The following is a 19,073-nucleotide window of genomic DNA, read 5'->3' on the forward strand; positions in this document are numbered from 1 at the left end:
CCCATGTTAACCTTTGACCCTTTTCATCTTCCCATGTTAACCTTTGACCCTTTTCATCTTCCCATGTTAACCTTTGACCCTTTTCATCTTCCCATGTTAACCGTTGAACCTTTTCATCTTCCCATGTTAACCGTTGAACCTTTTCATCTTCTCATGTTAACCTTTGACCCTTTTCATCTTCTCATGTTAACCGTTGAACCTTTTCATCTTCTCATGTTAACCTTTGAACATTTTCATCTTCTCATGTTAACCTTTGACCCTTTTCATCTTCCCATGTTAACCGTGGACCCTTTTCTTGAGGCACCCAAAGTCTCATTCTCTCCCAAATGTTCATTGATTAGCAGCTGTGTGGGAACCCTAGCAGTTGATAGCTCCGTTTCAATGCATAATTCCTAGTGATGACTTATTGAACGGTAGACTCTTTCACATGGGATGTTGTCTGTTTTGATTGTAAGGACGAAGTGCAGGTTTGTTAGTGCTGCCTACATGTGTATGTCATTTTGAGAGTAGATTTGTAAGGATAGAATATCACAATTAGAAAAGAACACAAACCCAACCTGTGTATTAATGCATATTCATCCGTGTCAATGTTGAAACTCTAAATCTGGTGTTCTTCTTCTCTCTCGCTAAACATAACGGGCTCCAAACTACTCCAACTATTCAAATAGCCTTCTTCATTTACCTTGGGCATTCCTCTTGGTTGTTCTAGCTCAATAAACAGATAGACCAAGTCAGAGACATGAGCTAAAAGATAATCAAATCAAATAGAAGCTTCAGTGTCTCTTAGGACCCTGATGTGTGTGTGTGTGTGTGTGTGGAAACAAGGATAATATCTTTGACAAATATTTGAAATGAGAAACCGTGGGTTTGGCACTTGTAGTTGGCTTCAGATTTAATCACTTGGTCCACACAAATATAAATGTCATTTCGGTTACTTTAAAAAACAGCAGATTTTTCTTTGCCCGGTTTTTAAAGCCCCTTAACGTTCCATGATGCTAACACCATGTTAAAATACAAACTTCACGAGACTACATATGTTCAAACATATTTTGTTCACAGATATTTCAAAAGATTTGAGGCCAGACGAGATGTTGTTTACTACAAAAGGCTGCTATTCAACCAACCGGGTGTTTAGTAAGCCTTTGATACAGTATCTGAAATGAACACATCTTTTATCTCATCACGTCAGATTAGATGCTGTTCAGTCTCACAGAGATATATCAGATGGCAGTTTATCTTCTCTTTTCATTTTTCCCCCTCTTTTCTTTGTCTTTCATGTCCTGCTGTCTTCAGAGCCGTGTCTCACTGTTTAGTGTCTTAAATGATGAACCGTAGCATCACAGTCTTCCTCACACAGCTTCCAACACTAGAGAGTGTTTGACATCTACAAGTATCAAAGAGAAGCGTATGACTCTTAGCAGCAGGTGCGTTTGTCTACTTGAATGAGTGTGTGTGTTTGTGAATGCTCGTCCCTCTGCCCGAAATATGACCTACTACACCATTGTAGGAAATGGCTGCAATTGAAGAAAAAAATTGATGTATGAAAGTCATTGATCCTAGTCACAATCTTTCCTGTGGGTTTCTTGGTATTCAGCAGCAACATGCACATTATCAGCTAGCCTAGCCAAGCCTTCATTCAAACACTATTAAGTGCTAACAACACTAGCTTTCTGTGACTGGGTCTCGTCCTCTAAGTTTGAAAGGGTTTTTAACATCAATCTATGGTAGCGTTGCAAATGGCCCTCTATTCCCTATAATACCCTGAGGTTAAAAGTAGTGCACTATATTGGGAAAAGGGGGCCATTTGGGACAAGTCTGTAACACTTGTACACCTGGGGCTTTACCTCCCTTGGAGAGAACCAGACTGATCAAAAAGCACACGCACGCACACACACGCACGCATGCACATGGACACGCACACGCACACACACACATACAGACACACACACACACACAGCTTGATACGCTGGTACACCTGCGGCTCCCTCCTCCCCCCTGGAGAGAACCTGTCTGATCAAAAGACTGCTTACGTGAACAGGCATTTAACCACTAACACTAACACACAGCTGTCCACAGCAATCTACAAGCCCTTGATGTACTGTACTCACATTCTATTGAATTAGATGAAGACAGAGAGACAGAGAGAGAAGCACAAAGGTTACTAGGTGTGTTTGATCAGACTAACACCAGAGAAGGAAGAATAGGAATGAATAGGGATGAATGAGAGTGAAAGGATGGTGATAGGTGTGTAGTGTGTATACACACGCACACACACACACACACACACACACACACCTTCGCTGGCATGGCCCCAGCCTTAGCTTGTTAGATGTTGGCCAGCTGTGGAGAGGGTTGATGTTGAATTGTGTTCTGGGTGCATATGGACATCTGGGATACATGGAGGGAGGGAGCAAGGGAGGGAGGGAGGGAGCAAGGGAGGAGGGAGGTAGCGAGCGAGAGAGGGATGTGGAAGGGAGGGAGGGATGGTCCTTTGAAGTTGTCACCCTCAGGATACACAGGTTCTCTCTTCTCTCACATCTCAGAACAGTTGATGTAATGAAATAGATATGCAGTTTAACACTGTTCAAAGTGCCATCACCTCAGAGTAAAGAGAGGGATGGAGAGAAAGAGAGAGGGGGGGGGACAGTGCATGTGATGTGTGAATTCATGCTGTCATTGCTGTGTGTGTCACTCAGTTATAGGACCCTTCGGTAGCAACGCAGCATATGGAGGTGTCTATTCACCTGCCATTTGAACACAGGCAGTGACAAGACCACCCGTGGGGTCTTAATGTGTCAACAGTAATTAAGCATTGTTCAAGTCAACGTCCCCATCTCCCTACACTGTTAGTGCTGCGGCTAACGCTAATATGTAAACTAGCGTGTCTTGATTGATTTAGCTTGACAGGTAGCTTAGAGGTCATGTGATCTTTGTCTGACTGACAGATTGAGCCGTCACATTGACTTAATTGAACACTAATTAAGATGGTAGATGCTTGTTACAGACTACACCTGTCCCATTGGTTATAATGGATGGAGTTCAGACGACTTTACACCGTGTGATACAACAGGCTGATTGGTCTTCTCAAACCAATGGGAATGTATCACTGATTTCCAAAAACACTTGCAAATATTCCAGTTTGCACCTTTACGTGATTGTCTTCATATTGTGTTCCGTAGAATGAAACCTTCTGGGTGGTTTTTAAATGATCATGTATAAAAAGGTGGGATGAATCTATTCACATTTCATCATCCAAAAGCAGTTTTCACAACAAAGTGGGGAAATGAGAACCACATGAAAATGGATCATTCCGAACTGTAGAGAACGCCTTCACGTGGAAACATAATGTGATTTAATAAATGGTTCATGTTTTGTTGCAGGGGAATGTGGATTATACGTACATGCACACACACACTAAGACCAAACTGAAGGGCTTTACCACTAGATTGCATTCTTTACAGAAATAAGAAGATAAGAACTCTCTCAATTTAATTAGAATTCCTCTAAAAATATATATATTGCAATGCAACACTAGTGGGTTTTAGAAACTGGTGGGCTCAGATAGCCAATTAATCACTGAAGCGGCTACATGTGTTTTGCTGTCACAGAGTCTTTGTTTAATGGAGGTGAATGACAACGAAGAGCCTGTAGATGAAGACATGCAATTACCAGTCTATTTCCTTATCTAGGCTTAGGGTTTATGACCATATAAGGACCATATTCAGTCACATAAAGTACTGCACATGAATAGTGCAAGGAGTTAATGAGTACAGTCTGTGTGTGTGCGTGTGCGTGTGTGTGTGTGTGTGTGTGTGTGTGTGTGTGTGTGTGTGTGTGTGTGTGTGTGTGTGTGTGTGTGTGTGTGTGCGTGCGTGCGTGCGTGCGTGCGTGCGTGCGTGTGTGCTTTTCATTAGCCTAATAGGCAGTCAAATTGGTATTACTACAGCCCAATAAGATACTTGATATCCCCTCCTCTGTTTCAATTACTGAAACCACAGTGAAGAGACATATAATGGAAAGCAAATTATTGTCATCGTTGATGAGGTTTCCTCTCTCATTTGGTCTGTGTGTGGTGTCAGTGTGTGTCTGATTGAGGTTGAAGGGGGAGGTGCTGTGTGTGTGTGTGCATCCGTGTGTGTGTGTGTGTGTGTGTGTGTGTGTGTGTGTGTATGCGCTCGTGTGTCACCATCATGATCTATCTGTGCTCGCTCTTAAAGGACAAACACATCAATCACAACATCGGCCATTTTGTTCTGAATAAGAAAAGGGGTCAGTAGGCTAGCTCAGGTTAACTCAGGAATATCCATATATTTACACAGTGCTGGTACTGTACAACCAATATCATCTTGAGAAACCCATTCATTTATTTATTTTCAACCAGCAACTAACTCTCTTACTCTCAAACAGACAGATCCCACTCATTCCAGAACCATTTCCCAAGTCTCATTTTCTTAGATCACATTGTCTCCTTCCCTCTCCTCTCTCTGTCACTCTCTCCTCTCCCCCTTTAGCGCAGCAATCAGAAGGAGACATTTTCATGACAATGTGATCTGTAAAGCTGAAAGAGGGTAACAGTGGTAGAGCGTTGATGTGTGTGTCTGTGAACATCTCTTCTTCCACATGAGAAACGGTTGTGGAATGAGTGGGATCTGTCTGTTTGAGAGACATTGATGTAGAGAATTCATATAGTCCTTTGAGTATTTCCCCCTCCACTCACCCCGAACATTTCACATGTCAACCTGTGTGTTTCTGTGTGTTGTCACCTGTCATGCTGTTGTCTGTAGTCATAAACATATTACACACGCATTGTGTGTGTTTCGACTCGTTCAGCCAAAAGGACAAATCTTTCCACTCATGTCATTCATTTGAGTCAGTAATGAACAGAGCATGCAGGATCCCTTACAGGTGAACGATGAACGGAAAACTCCAGAGTCATGATTCTATCAGCCTTTAGTTCACGTGTCGTTCACCAAAGTCAGCTTAATGAAGCTGAGACTTGTAAACGTGTCGTTCACCAAAGGGAGCTTAATGAAGCTGAGACTTGTAAACGTGTCGTTCACCAAAGGGAGATTAATGATGCTGAGACTTGTAAACGTGTCGTTCACCAAAAGGAGCTTAATGAAGCTGAGACTTGTAAACGTGTCGTTCACCAAAAGGAGCTTAATGAAGCTGAGACTTGTAAACGTGTCGTTCACCAAAGGGAGCTTAGTGAAGCTGAGACTTGTAAATGTGTCGTTCACCAAAAGGAGCTTAATGAAGCTGAGACTTGTAAACGTGTCGTTCACCAAAGGGAGCTTAATGAAGCTGAGACTTGTAAATGTGTCGTTCACCAAAGGGAGCTTAATGAAGCTGAGACTTGTAAACGTGTCGTTCACCAAAAGGAGCTTAATGAAGCTGAGACTTGTAAACGTGTCGTTCACCAAAGGGAGCTTAATGAAGCTGAGACTTGTAAATGTGTCGTTCACCAAAGGGAGCTTAATGAAGCTGAGACTTGTAAACGTGTCGTTCACCAAAAGGAGCTTAATGAAGCTGAGACTTGTAAACGTGTCGTTCACCAAAGGGAGCTTAATGAAGCTGAGACTTGTAAACGTGTGCTTTAAACAATGTACATTTGTTGATTGCTAGGCATACAAATCAGATGATTTATTGGTACATTTGAAATTAGGTGTAGTTGTGTCTGCAACCGGACTAGATTGTGAACGACTCTTGCTGGAATGCATTGCTTGACTGCCGTGAGGGTGATCAGCACAATATCATTTGCGAACTGCTGCCCCCCAAACGATTCTCGAGATTGAGTTTGTTGAGCAGAGACTGTGTGTGTTTTTGGTTCGACAAAGCAGTGTCCATCATAACATTCAATAATCAATGAATTGCAGTCATTGTTGCACCATACGATCATTTATCAGTTCTGATGTCTTTATATTCTCTACGCTGCCTGGAGCATGATCGGTTGAGCCTGAGCTCATATATGACAGACAGGTGTGGTGAGATCATATATAACAGACAGCTGTGGTGAGATCATATATGACAGACAGGTGTGGTGAGATCATATATGACAGACAGCTGTGGTGAGCTCATATATGACAGACAGGTGTGGTGAGATCATATATGATAGACAGCTGTGGTGAGATCATATATGACAGACAGGTGTACTGTCATCTCCATGAACTTGAGTGGACAATGTGTTGACTTGGTCAGTCCTCTGGCATAGGGGCTGGACACATCAATATTCCCTCTTCTACCCTGCTCTGATGCTCGCATGCTCAGCAGCATTAGATAATGCAGTATAGTGGTTGTTCTGGTTTCTACAGTAAAAGGAGATGTGAGTGAAATAGCATATTATTCTTCTCCCCTCAACCCTTCACCCATCCTCCCAATCTTCTCTCCTTCTCCTCTACCCATGTACTCCTCTGTTTCTATCACTCCTCCTCCCCATCCTCTCTCCTTGTCCTCTACCCATGTACTCCTCTGTTTCTATCACTCCTCCTCCCCATCCTCTCTCCTTCTCCTCTACCCATGTACTCCTCTGTTTCTATCACTCCTCCTCCCCATCCTCTCTCCTTCTCCTCTACCCATGTACTCCTCTGTTTCTATCACTCCTCCTCCCCATCCTCTCTCCTTCTCCTCTACCCATGTACTCCTCTGTTTCTATCACTCCTCCTCCCCATCCTCTCTCCTTCTCCTCTACCCATGTACTCCTCTGTTTCTATCACCCCTCCTCCCCATCCTCTCTCCTTCTCCTCTACCCATGTACTCCTCTGTTTCTACCACTCCTCCTCCCCATCCTCTCTCCTTCTCCTCTATCCATGTACTCCTCCATTTCTATCACCCCTCCTCTTTCCATTCTCTTAATGATCTTCCTGAATCCATCTGAATGTGTTTTTCTAAGATACGTCAATGGCACATCCACAATTGGATAACTATTTATTTTTGTATGGAAGAGGAATCAGAGGAACGAGTCTATAGAGGGAGAGAGAGACAGAGAGAAAGATTCTGGCCCAGTCATGTTGGATTGCAAATTCGAATCAAGCTGCTCAGAAGCAATTTCAATGAATCTGTGTGTGCATTGGAGCCACATGCTTTGTCTTGTAGCCAATCCCACTTGGCTTATCAGACACAATTTGTGGTGGATGCACCCTGTCCACACACACACTCCACTGTTACGGCCTGGCAGCCAAGATGGCACTTCATCCAACACTACTAAATGTTATTCACTTTTATTGTGATTGACATTTCAGCTGTCCAGGTTGTTGAAGTAGAGTTTCCTATAAGGACTGTACCACATTATTCCATTTCCATCTTATTGTCACCATTATCATTACTTACACTCTGAAGGACTGTACCACGTCATATTATCTGTATATCATGTCAATCGACAATTGTCGAGAGAGAGAGAGAGAGAGTGAGAGAGAGAGAGAGAGAGAAAGAGAGAGAGAGAGAGAGAGAGAGAGAGAGAGAGAGATGTCTATACACATTAACATACACAATATAACCACTCTCCATGTTCTGTACTGTATGTATTCCTGGTCCAGTGCTGCTATGTTTAGGGAATGATGACATATTGAAGGGTTTATTTGCATAAAGATCTACTGTATAAGGCTAGGTACACGATCCATGTGTCTGGTCCTGTGCTGCTGTGTTTAGGGAATGATAACATATTGAAGGGTTTATTTGCATAAAGATCTACTGTATAAGGCTAGGTACACGATCCATGTGTCTGGTCCAGTGCTGCTGTGTTTAGGGAATGATGACATATTGAAGGGTTTATTTGCATAAAGATCTACTGTATAAAGCTAGGTACACGATCCATGTGTCTGGTCCTGACTGTGCTGCTTTGGGAGATACGGGAGAAAGGTGTATTATTTAAAACGGTGTATTAGTGTAAGGAGGATCTATAGGTTGTGTATTAAGGCTTATTGAAAGGGCTCCATAATGACTTCATATGCATAACACCTTTTTCAACCAATCACCTCTATCTAACAACATCAACAAACCTCATGATCAACCTCAGGCATTATTACTATGTGTGGTATGAGGTATTTGTGCTCGCTGTTCAAATCTGTTTCTATTTTCTCTTCTTGTTTGTCTTCCCACTTCCTCAATCAATCAATCGAATGTATTTATAAAGCCCTTTTTACATCAGCAGATGTCACAAAGTACTATACAGAAACCCTGCCTAAAACCCCAAACAGCAAGCAATGCAGATGTAGAAGCACGGTGGCTAGGAAAAACTCCCTAGAAAGGCACAACGCATTTTGATCCCTACACGTTGACTCCTCCCCCAGTTAAACAGTGACACAGCCGACTGTATCTGATTTAATATCACTTTGTACAATTGAACAGTAAAAGCAACCTCCGTATTTTTCATCGCTTCCTTTCCGTTCACCAAACTGAAACTGTGCAGTAATGAAGAAATATAAAGATGGAATGATGAACATGTGTAAAATGTATTGTAAATATCAAGCCAGATGGCAATATAAACCATGGTAATCTCCCACGGGAACAGAACAGAAGAGATGTTAGAAAGAAGAGAAAGAAAACTCTAGAATGTTAAACCCATGTTGTCCTTCACAAACCCTTCCCTGGTAGCTTTGCTGCAGGACCTGACTCCGTTGTAAAATGTATTGTATGAAAATAAAAAACACATTGAAATTGTTTATGAGAAAAGACTGTCTCAAGTTTCAATGAGTGTTTATTAGCAGTGTATTGTGTGTTGCATGCGTACACAGATCACACATTCATTTAAGGCACAGGCACAAATGTCTAAACATATGTTAATGAAGGTGTTTCCATGAGTAATTGGACGTCGGCCTTCAAAAGCAGCAACAGCAGATCCCAGTCAAGACCTAAAGAGACCCAAAGACACGGAAAACAAAAGAATCATCCACTGACTGCTATACCATCTGTTACAGCCCGTAAGATAACTCAATGAGTCAGGTTCTATTTATACAGCATACTGTATATTCTAATAGGGAATGAAAACGTTTGACTTCTAATTGAAGGGATGGTGATGGTGATCGTGGGGTGGGGAAGGAATCTATATAGCCTTATTATGTTCAATAATGATAAACTGGGTGGGTTGATCCCTGAATGCTGATTGGCTGACAGCCGTGGTAAATCAGACTGTATACCACGGGTATGATAAAACATGTATTTTTACTGTTCTAATTCTGTTGGTAACCAGTTTATAATAGCAATAAGGCACCTCGGGGATTTGTGGTCTATGGCCAATATACCACAGCCCCTCAGGCCTTATTGCTTAATTCTGACATTCTTAGAGCGTTACATGGGGATAGTGTTGCTCCTGATGTACTGTGGCTTGTGAAATTATTCACCCTCATGGCATTTTTCCTATTTTGTTGCCATACAACCTGAAATAAAAATGTATTTGGGGGGAGGTTGTATCATTTGATTTACACAAAATTCCTACCACTTTGAAGATGCAAAATATTTTTTATTGTGAAACAAACAAGAAAACTTGAGCGTGCATAACTATTCACCCCCCCCCCCCCCCAAAGTCAATACTTTGTAGAGCCACCATTTGCAGCAATTACAGCTGCAAGTCTCTTGGGGTATGTCTCTATAAGCATGGCACATCTAGCCACTGGGATTTTTGACAATTCTTCAAGGCAAAACTGCTCCAAAATGGTGGTGTTCTTGGGGTGATGATAGATGTTCGGTTTGCGCCAGACATAGCATTTACCTTGATGGCCAAAAAGCTCAATTTTAGTCTCATCTGACCAGAGTACCTTCTTCCATATGTTTGGGGAGTCTCCCACATGCCTTTTGGTAGAACACCAAACGTGTTTGCTTATTTTTTTCGTTAAGCAATGGCTTTTTTTCTGGCCACACTTCCGTAAAGCGCCGCCCTGTAAAGTGGTCCTATGGACAGATACTCCAATCTCCACTGTGGAGCTTTGCAGCTCCTTCAGGGTTATCTTTGGTCTCTTTGTTGCCTCTCTGATTAATGTCCTCCTTGTCTGGTCCGTGAGTTTTGGCGGGCGGCCCTCTCTTGGCCTGTTTGTTGTGGTGCCATATTCTTTCCATGATAAACATTTTTATTTAATGGTGCTCCGTGGGATGTTCAACGTTTCTGATATTTTTTTATAACCCAACCCTGATCTGTACTTCTCCACAACTTTGTCCCTGACCGGTTTGGAGAGCTCCTTGGTCTTCATGGTGCCACTTGCTTAGTGGTGCTGCAGACTCTGGGGCCTTTCAGAACAGGTGAATACATACTGAGATCATGTGACACTTAGATTGCACACAGGTGACCTTTATTTAACTCATTATGTGACTTCTGGCAGTAATTGGTTGCACCAGATCTTATTTAGGGGCTTCATAGTAAAGGGGGTGAATACAGATGCACACACCACTTTTCTGTTTTTATTTGGACTATTTTGTCTACGTCCATTCAGTGAAATCCAAATAAAAATCCACTTAAATTACAGGTTGTAATGCAACAAAATAGAAACAACGCCAAGAGGGGTGAATACTTTCGCATGGCACTGTATGTAGAGTCAAACAGAACAGGATGGGAGGAAGACCTATATAGCCTTGCCATGTGTTGAAGTGTGCTTATGATGTGACCATGGCATTACAGTTGGGATGATCTTGTTCTGTTATGCACAGTAGAATCAAACCTCTCGGATGTAGAAATCTCTCTTCAAGGAGCTATAATCCACGCGGGTGGCTATAGGCCACGAACTTTTCATTTTGATTTTCAATAACGTTCTTCCTGGAAGAAAATCCCCTGTTCACACTCTCTCCGCTCCTCACCGAGTCTAGGAAAGGTCAAACTTCATTTCATCTTTCTTATCATCATGACACTCGCAGAGTGGTGGCTGCCATTTTGGATTTAAGTTGTCAAAGCCTCAGCCGGGGGTGAGGGAAGTCAAGCCGGTCTCTATGGTAACTAACGTGTGATAGGCTAAGAGAATGTATCTCACACTGACCGTGACTAAATCATGTTCCTCACTGGCACCCTATTCCCTATTTAGTGCAGTACTCTCTCTCCTCTCTCTCTCTCTCTCTCTCTCTCTGTCTCTATCTATCTCTCTCCCCCTCTCTCTGTCTCTCTCTCTGTCTCTCGCTCTCGCTCCTGTCTCTCTCTCTCTCTCTCTCTCTCTCTCCTGTCTCTCTCTCTCTCTCTCCTGTCTCTCTCTGTCTCTCTCTCTGTCTCTCCCTCTCGCTCGCTCTCGCTCCTCTCTCTCTCGCTCCTCTCTCTCTCTCTCTCTCTGTCTCTCTCTCTCTCTCTCTCCTGTCTCTCTCTCTCTCTCTCCCCCTCTCTCTGTCTCTCTCTGTCTCTCCCTCTCGCTCGCTCTCGCTCCTCTCTCTCTCGCTCCTCTCTCTCTCTCTCTGTCCTGTCTCTCTCTCTCTCTCCTGTCTCTCTCTCTCTCTCTCTCCCCCTCTCTCTGTCTCTCTCTCTGTCTCTCCCTCTCGCTCGCTCTCGCTCCTCTCTCTCTCTCTCTCTCTCTCTCTGTCTCTCTCTCTCTCTCTCTCTCTCACACACACACACACACACACACACACACACACACACACACACACAGACCCAACACCGATTGCATTTGAGAGTCTCTCAGAAACATTAAATACTCAGAAGAACGATTAAGATGCAGGGCCTTTAAGGTATTGTAATCATGTCCAAGAGTGTAGCATGAATGACATAATGTAATCACTGAGTCTATCTAGAGGATAGCGAAGGAGTCAGGCTCATACACAGGTAAGAGTAAAACCACTGTATTTACTAGATCCGAGAACGGAACAAAAATCCCATTATAAAACAAAGACCAAACAGGACATGAACTCCAACATACGAAAGACAATCACGACAAAACAGAAAGGGAAACCAGAGGGTTAAATAAGGAACATAATCATGAGATGGGAACCAGGTGTGTAAAACAGGTGTGTAAAAATGAAACATGGATCGGTGGCAGCTAGAAAGCCGGTGACGTCGACCGCCGAACACCGCCCAAACAAGGAGAGGGAACAACCTCGGTGGAAGTCACTGACTCTCACACAATCCAAGTCAAGTAAATGAAGACTGGCTGTTTCACTACCCTGTACTATATTGTAATGGTCTATGTCAACTCTTACTCTATGAGGTCTGGAGCCTGCTGGATTTTCTGTTCTACCTGATAATTAATTGTACCCAGTCCCTGATCAGAGGGGAATCACCCACCTGGTGTCCCAGATCTAAATCAGTCCCTGATCAGAGGGGAATCACCCACCTGGTGTCCCAGGTCTAAATCAGTCCCTGATCAGAGGGGAATCACCCACCTGGTGCCCCAGGTCTAAATCAGTCCCTGATCAGAGGGGAATCACCCACCTGGTGTCCCAGATCTAAATCAGTCCCTGATCAGAGGGGAATCACCCACCTGGTGTCCTAGGTCTAAATCAGTCCCTGATCAGAGGGGAATCACCCACCTGGTGTCCCAGGTCTAAATCAGTCCCTGGGGAAGAATGAAAAAAATGGTACTGGCTTCGAGGTCCAGAGTTGAATTTGAGGGCTCTTTGACTTTCCTCACCCCCTCCTGAGACTTTTCCAATTTAAATCCAAGACGGCAGCCACCACTCTGCGAGTGTCATGATGATAAGAAAAATGAAATTAAGTTTGACCTCTATGTCATTCTGTTTCATTACTCACTTACTTCATTAGTCAGTTGGTGTGTAGCTACAGTGCCTGCAAAATCAATGTATTTCAACGTTATCCTTTGGAGTTAGGGCTATGATATGGTTTAAAGTTCCAGTACATTGGGGTCATAGTGTCTATAGCTTTGTCAACAACGTTGAAGTAAATGTTGATGAATTTGATCTGTACAAAAAGGTCATCTGTAAAAGGTGTACAGTTGAAGTCGGAAGTTTACATACACTTAGGTTGGAGTCATTAAAACTTGTTTTTCAACCACTCCACAAATTTCTTGTTAACAAATTATAGTTTTGGCAAGTCGGTTAGAACATTTACCTTTTGCATGACACGTAATTTTTCCAACACTTGTTTACAGACAGATTTTTTCACTTATAATTCACTGTATCACAATTCCAGTGGGTCAGAATTTTACATACACTAAGTTGACTGTGCCTTTAAACAGCTTGGAAAATTCCAGAAAATTATGTCATGGCTTTTGAAGCTTCTGATAGGCTAATTGACATAATTTGAGTCAATTGGAGGTGTACCTGTGGATGTATTTCAAGACGTACCTTCAAACTCAGTGCCTCTTTGATTGATATCATGGGAAAATCAAAAGAAATCACCTAAGACCTCAGAAAAACATTTGTAGACCTCCACAAGTCTGGTTCATCCTTGGGAGCAATTTCCAAACATTTGAAGGTACCACGTTCATCTGTACAAACAATTGTACGCAAGTATAAACACCATGGGACCACGCAGCCGTCATACCGCTCAGGATGGAGAAGTGTTCTGTCTCCTAGAGATGAACGTACTTTGGTGCGAAAAGTGCAAATCAAGCCCAGAACAACAGCAAAGGACCTTGTGAAGATGCTGGAGGAAACAGGTACAAAACTATCTATAGCCACAGTAAAACGAGTCCTATATCGATATTACCTGAAAGGTCGCTCAGCAAGGAAGAAGCCAGACTGCGATTTGCAACTGCACATGGGGACAAAGATTGTACTTTTTGGAGAAATGTCCTCTGGTCTGATGAAACAAAAATTGAACTGTTTGGCCATAGTGACCATTGTTATGTTTGGAGGAAAAAGGGGGAGGCTTGCAAGCAGAAGAACACAATCACAACCGTGAAGCACGGGGGTGGCAGCATCATGTTGTGGGGGTGCTTTGCTGCAGGAGGGACTGGTGCACTTCAGAAAATAGATGGCATCATGAGGTAGGACAATTATGTGGATATATTGAAGCAACATCTCAAGCCCTCAGTCAGGAAGTTAAAGCTTGGTCGCAAATGGGTCTTCCAAGTGGACAATGACCCCAAGCATACTTCCAAAGTTGTGGCAAAATGGCTTAAGGACAACAGACTCAAGATATTGGAGTGGCCAACACAAAGCCCTGACCTCAATCCTATAGAAAATTGGTGGGCAGAACTGAAAAAGCGTGTGGAAGCAAGGAGGCCTACAAACCTGACTCAGTTACACCAGCTCTGTCAGGAGTAATGGGCCAAAATTCACCCAACTTATTGTGGGAAGCTTGTGGAAGGTTTGACCCAAGTTAAGCAATTTAAAGGCAATGCTACCAAATACTAGTTGAGTGTGTGTAAACTTCTGAACTTATGATGAAAGAAATAAAAGCTGAAATAAATAATTATCTCTACTATTATTCTGACATTTCACATTCTTAAAATAAAGTGGTGATCCTAACTGACCTAAGACAGGGAATTTTTAGTAAGATTAAATGTCAGGAATTGTGAAAAATTGAGTTTAAATGTATTTGGCTATGGTGTATGTATCGGGAGGAAGGGGGGAGGGGGACAACGCAACATAACCATCCCCTACTGTCCTCTATCTCACAACTGATTAAATAAAAACTCTCTCTCAATTCTGCAGTGAATAGTGTGTTTTGACCTCTGTAGCACAGGCTAACACCTCACTCTTGACATAAGTATACACATCGTATTTACTGCCCCACACACTGAATTAATGACACACATACATAAAGTGTGACAATTGGACCTTTGGTGTGAATGTGTGTGTTCTTGCATGCATGCCTTTGTGTGCGTGTGTGATTGTGTGTGTGTGTGTGTGTGTGAAACACAGTGTGTTTGTGCTTGCATGCTTTTATGTGTCTGCCTTCTTGCCTGCCTGTGTGTGTGTGTGTGTGTGTGTGTGTCATAGAGAGAGATGAGGAATGGAGAGTGATAAAAAGGAGAGAATGAGGGTAAATGATTGGACGACCAGGGAGCACTGTTGCAGTGTTGAAGAATGAGACTGGTTTTTGTAGCAGTGCTTGTGATGCATTTCCTTAGCTCTTTCTCTCGCTCTGTCTCTCCCTCGTTTCATTTCTCTCTTTATCTCTCCCTCGTTTAATTTCTCTCTTTATCTGCCCCCCCCCCGTTTCTTTTTTTCTCATTCTCTACCTCCTCAGCTCTTTCTCTCTCTATATATATATATATCTCGTTCTCTCTTCCTCTCTATTTGTCTCTCCCACTCGTTTCATCAGCTTTTTTCTCTTTCCCTCCCACATTTAATCAGTTCTTTAATTCTCACTCTCACTCTCTCTCTCTCTCTCTCTCTCTCTCTCTCTCTCTCTCTCTCTCTCTCTCTCTCTCTCAGTGAATGAGGGCGCTGAGAGAGAAACCCCTTGAGCACATCCTGTCAAAGAAGAAGCCGACACCCTTAACTTTTCCTTTCCTGTCAGATAAATTAAATATTTTAACAAGGACTGAAATCCAAGAACAGTCTTAACTACAATCCTCAATCTAGTGTAGTTTAAACCTGATCTTCACTTCATTGTTGACACCCTCTCCTTGTCTCGTGCTCTGACTTCACCATTGCTCTTTTGTACAACAGTTAACTGAGTTGGTTAACTCATCTAGTTCACTTGCCCCGCACCAATTAAGGATTAACCCATGTCCCACTGACTTTCCATTTCCCTTTGACAGCGCCTGCAAAAAGCCATTTCCCCCTTGTGTTTTCTGTGTAGGAGGTGGATAGACCACATGCTGATTTCAGACACTGTTAGATGTTAATACATGTTAATGTGTGACAGACTCTGTAGAAGACAACACACCCTTCGTATAACATTCTATTCCTGAATATAATCTATTACATTGTTCTGTCGTCATGATTCCGACATTCAAACACTTAACTTGTCACAGCCCACAGAATCACGTATAGAATCTAAGTAATTGGATATCTGTGTCACAGCCTTTGCTTTCACACATGCTAATATATCTTTACATAGATGACAATGACACGTAGATGACAATGACACATAGATGACAATGACACATAGATGACAATGATACATAGATGACAATGATACATAGATGACAATGACACATAGATGACAATGATACATATATGACAATGATACATAGATGACAATGACACGTAGATGACAATGATACATAGATGACAATGATACATAGATGACAATGACACATAGATGACAATGATACATAGATGACAATGATACATATATGACAATGATACATAGATGACAATGACACGTAGATGACAATGATACATAGATGACAATGATACATAGATGACAATGATACATAGATGACAATGACACGTAGATGACAATGACACATAGATGACAATGATACATATATGACAATAATACATAGATGACAATGACACGTAGATGACAATGATACATAGATGACAATGATACATAGATGACAATGACACGTAGATGACAATGATACATAGATGACAATGATACATAGATGACAATGATACATAGATGACAATGATACATAGATGACAATGATACATATATGACAATGATACATAGATGACAATGACACGTAGATGACAATGATACATAGATGACAATGATACATAGATGACAATGATACATAGATGACAATGACACGTAGATGACAATGACACATAGATGACAATGATACATATATGACAATAATACATAGATGACAATGACACGTAGATGACAATGATACATAGATGACAATGATACATAGATGACAATGACACGTAGATGACAATGATACATAGATGACAATGATACATAGATGACAATGATACATAGATGACAATGATACATAGATGACAATGATACATATATGACAATGATACATAGATGACAATGACACGTAGATGACAATGATATATAGATGGCAATGATACATAGATGACAATGACACGTAGATGACAATGATACATAGATGACAATGATACATAGATGACAATGACACATAGATGACAATGATACATAGATGAGAATGATACATACATGACAATGATACATAGATGACAATGATACGTAGATGACAATGATACATAGATGACAATGACACATAGATGAAAATGACACATAGATGACAATGATACATAGATGACAATGATACATAGATGACAATGATACATAGATGACAATGGCACGTAGATGACAATGATACATAGATGACAATGATACATAGATGACAATGACACATAGATGACAATGATACCTGGATGACAATGATACATAGATGACAATGACACATAGATGACAATGATACATAGATGACAATGATACATAGATGACAATGATACATAGATGACAATGGCACGTAGATGACAATGATACGTAGATGACAATGATACATAGATGACAATGATACATAGATGACAATGGTACATAGATGGCAATAGATGGACTGGCTGCATTGAGATAATTAATTGGACCAGATATATATTAGGTAGTGAGTATAGACAATGTTTAATGATGACAATTGAAGACATAGATGGAGAGGTAGTGAGTATAGACATAGATGGAGAGGTAGTGAGTATAGACATAGATGGAGAGGTAGTGAGTATAGACATAGATGGAGAGGTAGTGAGTATAGACATAGATGGAGAGGTAGTGAGTATATACATAGATGGAGAGGTAGTGAGTATATACATAGATGGAGAGGTAGTGAGTAAAGACATAGATGGAGAGGTAGTGAGTATAGACATAGATGGAGAGGTAGTGAGTATAGACATAGATGGAGAGGTAGTGAGTATAGATGGAGAGGTAGTGAGTATAGACATAGATGGAGAGGTAGTGAGTATAGACATAGATGGAGAGGTAGTGAGTATATATATAGATGGAGAGGTAGTGAGTATAGACATAGATGGAGAGGTAGTGAGTAAAGACATAGATGGAGAGGTAGTGAGTATAGACATAGATGGAGAGGTAGTGAGTATAGACATAGATGGAGAGGTAGTGTGTATAGACATAGATGGAGAGGTAGTGAGTATATATATAGATGGAGAGGTAGTGAGTATAGACATAGATGGAGAGGTAGTGAGTATAGACATAGATGGAGAGGTAGTGAGTATAGACATAGATGGAGAGGTAGTGAGTATAGACATAGATTGAGAGGTAGTGAGTATAGACATAGATGGAGAGGTAGTGAGTATAGACATAGATGGAGAGGTAGTGAGTATAGATGGAGAGGTAGTGAGTATAGACATAGATGGAGAGGTAGTGAGTAAAGACATAGATGGAGAGGTAGTGAGTATAGACATAGATGGAGAGGTAGTGAGTATAGACATAGATGGAGAGGTAGTGAGTATAGACATAGATGGAGAGGTAGTGAGTATAGACATAGATGGATAGGTAGTGAGTATATACATAGATGGAGAGGTAGTGAGTATAGACATAGATGGATAGGTAGTGAGTATAGATGGAGAGGTAGTGAGTATATACATAGATGGAGAGGTAGTGAGTATAGACATAGATGGAGAGGTAGTGAGTATATATATATATAGATGGAGAGGTAGTGAGTATATATATATATAAATGGAGAGGTAGTGAGTATATATATATATAAATGGAGAGGTAGTGAGTATAGACATAGATGGAGAGGTAGTGAGTATAGACATAGATGGAGAGTGTTAGTGAGTATAGACATAGATGGAGAGGTAGTGATTATAGACATTGATGGAGAGGTAGTGAGTATATACATAGATGGAGAGGTAGTGAGTATATATATAGATGGAGAGGTAGTGAGTATATATATATAGATGGAGAGGTAGTGAGTATAGACATAGATGGAGAGGTAGTGAGTATATATATATATATAGATGGAGAGGTAGTGAGTATATATATATATAAATGGATAGGTAGTGAGTATAGACATAGATGGAGAGGTAGTGAGTATAGGCATAGATGGAGAGGTAGTGAGTATAGACATAGATGGAGAGGTAGTGATTATAGACATTGATGGAGAGGTAGTGAGTATATACATAGATGGAGAGGTAGTGAGTATATATATAGATGGAGAGGTAGTGAGTATATATATAGATGGAGAGGTAGTGAGTATAGACAGATGGAGAGGTAGTGAGTATATATATAAATGGAGAGGTAGTGCGTATAGACATAGATGGAGAGGTAGTGAGTATAGACATAGATGGAGAGGTAGTGAGTATAGACATAGATGGAG

Source organism: Oncorhynchus clarkii, chromosome 13, assembly GCF_045791955.1.
Source record: "Oncorhynchus clarkii lewisi isolate Uvic-CL-2024 chromosome 13, UVic_Ocla_1.0, whole genome shotgun sequence".
Classification (NCBI taxonomy): domain Eukaryota; kingdom Metazoa; phylum Chordata; class Actinopteri; order Salmoniformes; family Salmonidae; genus Oncorhynchus; species Oncorhynchus clarkii.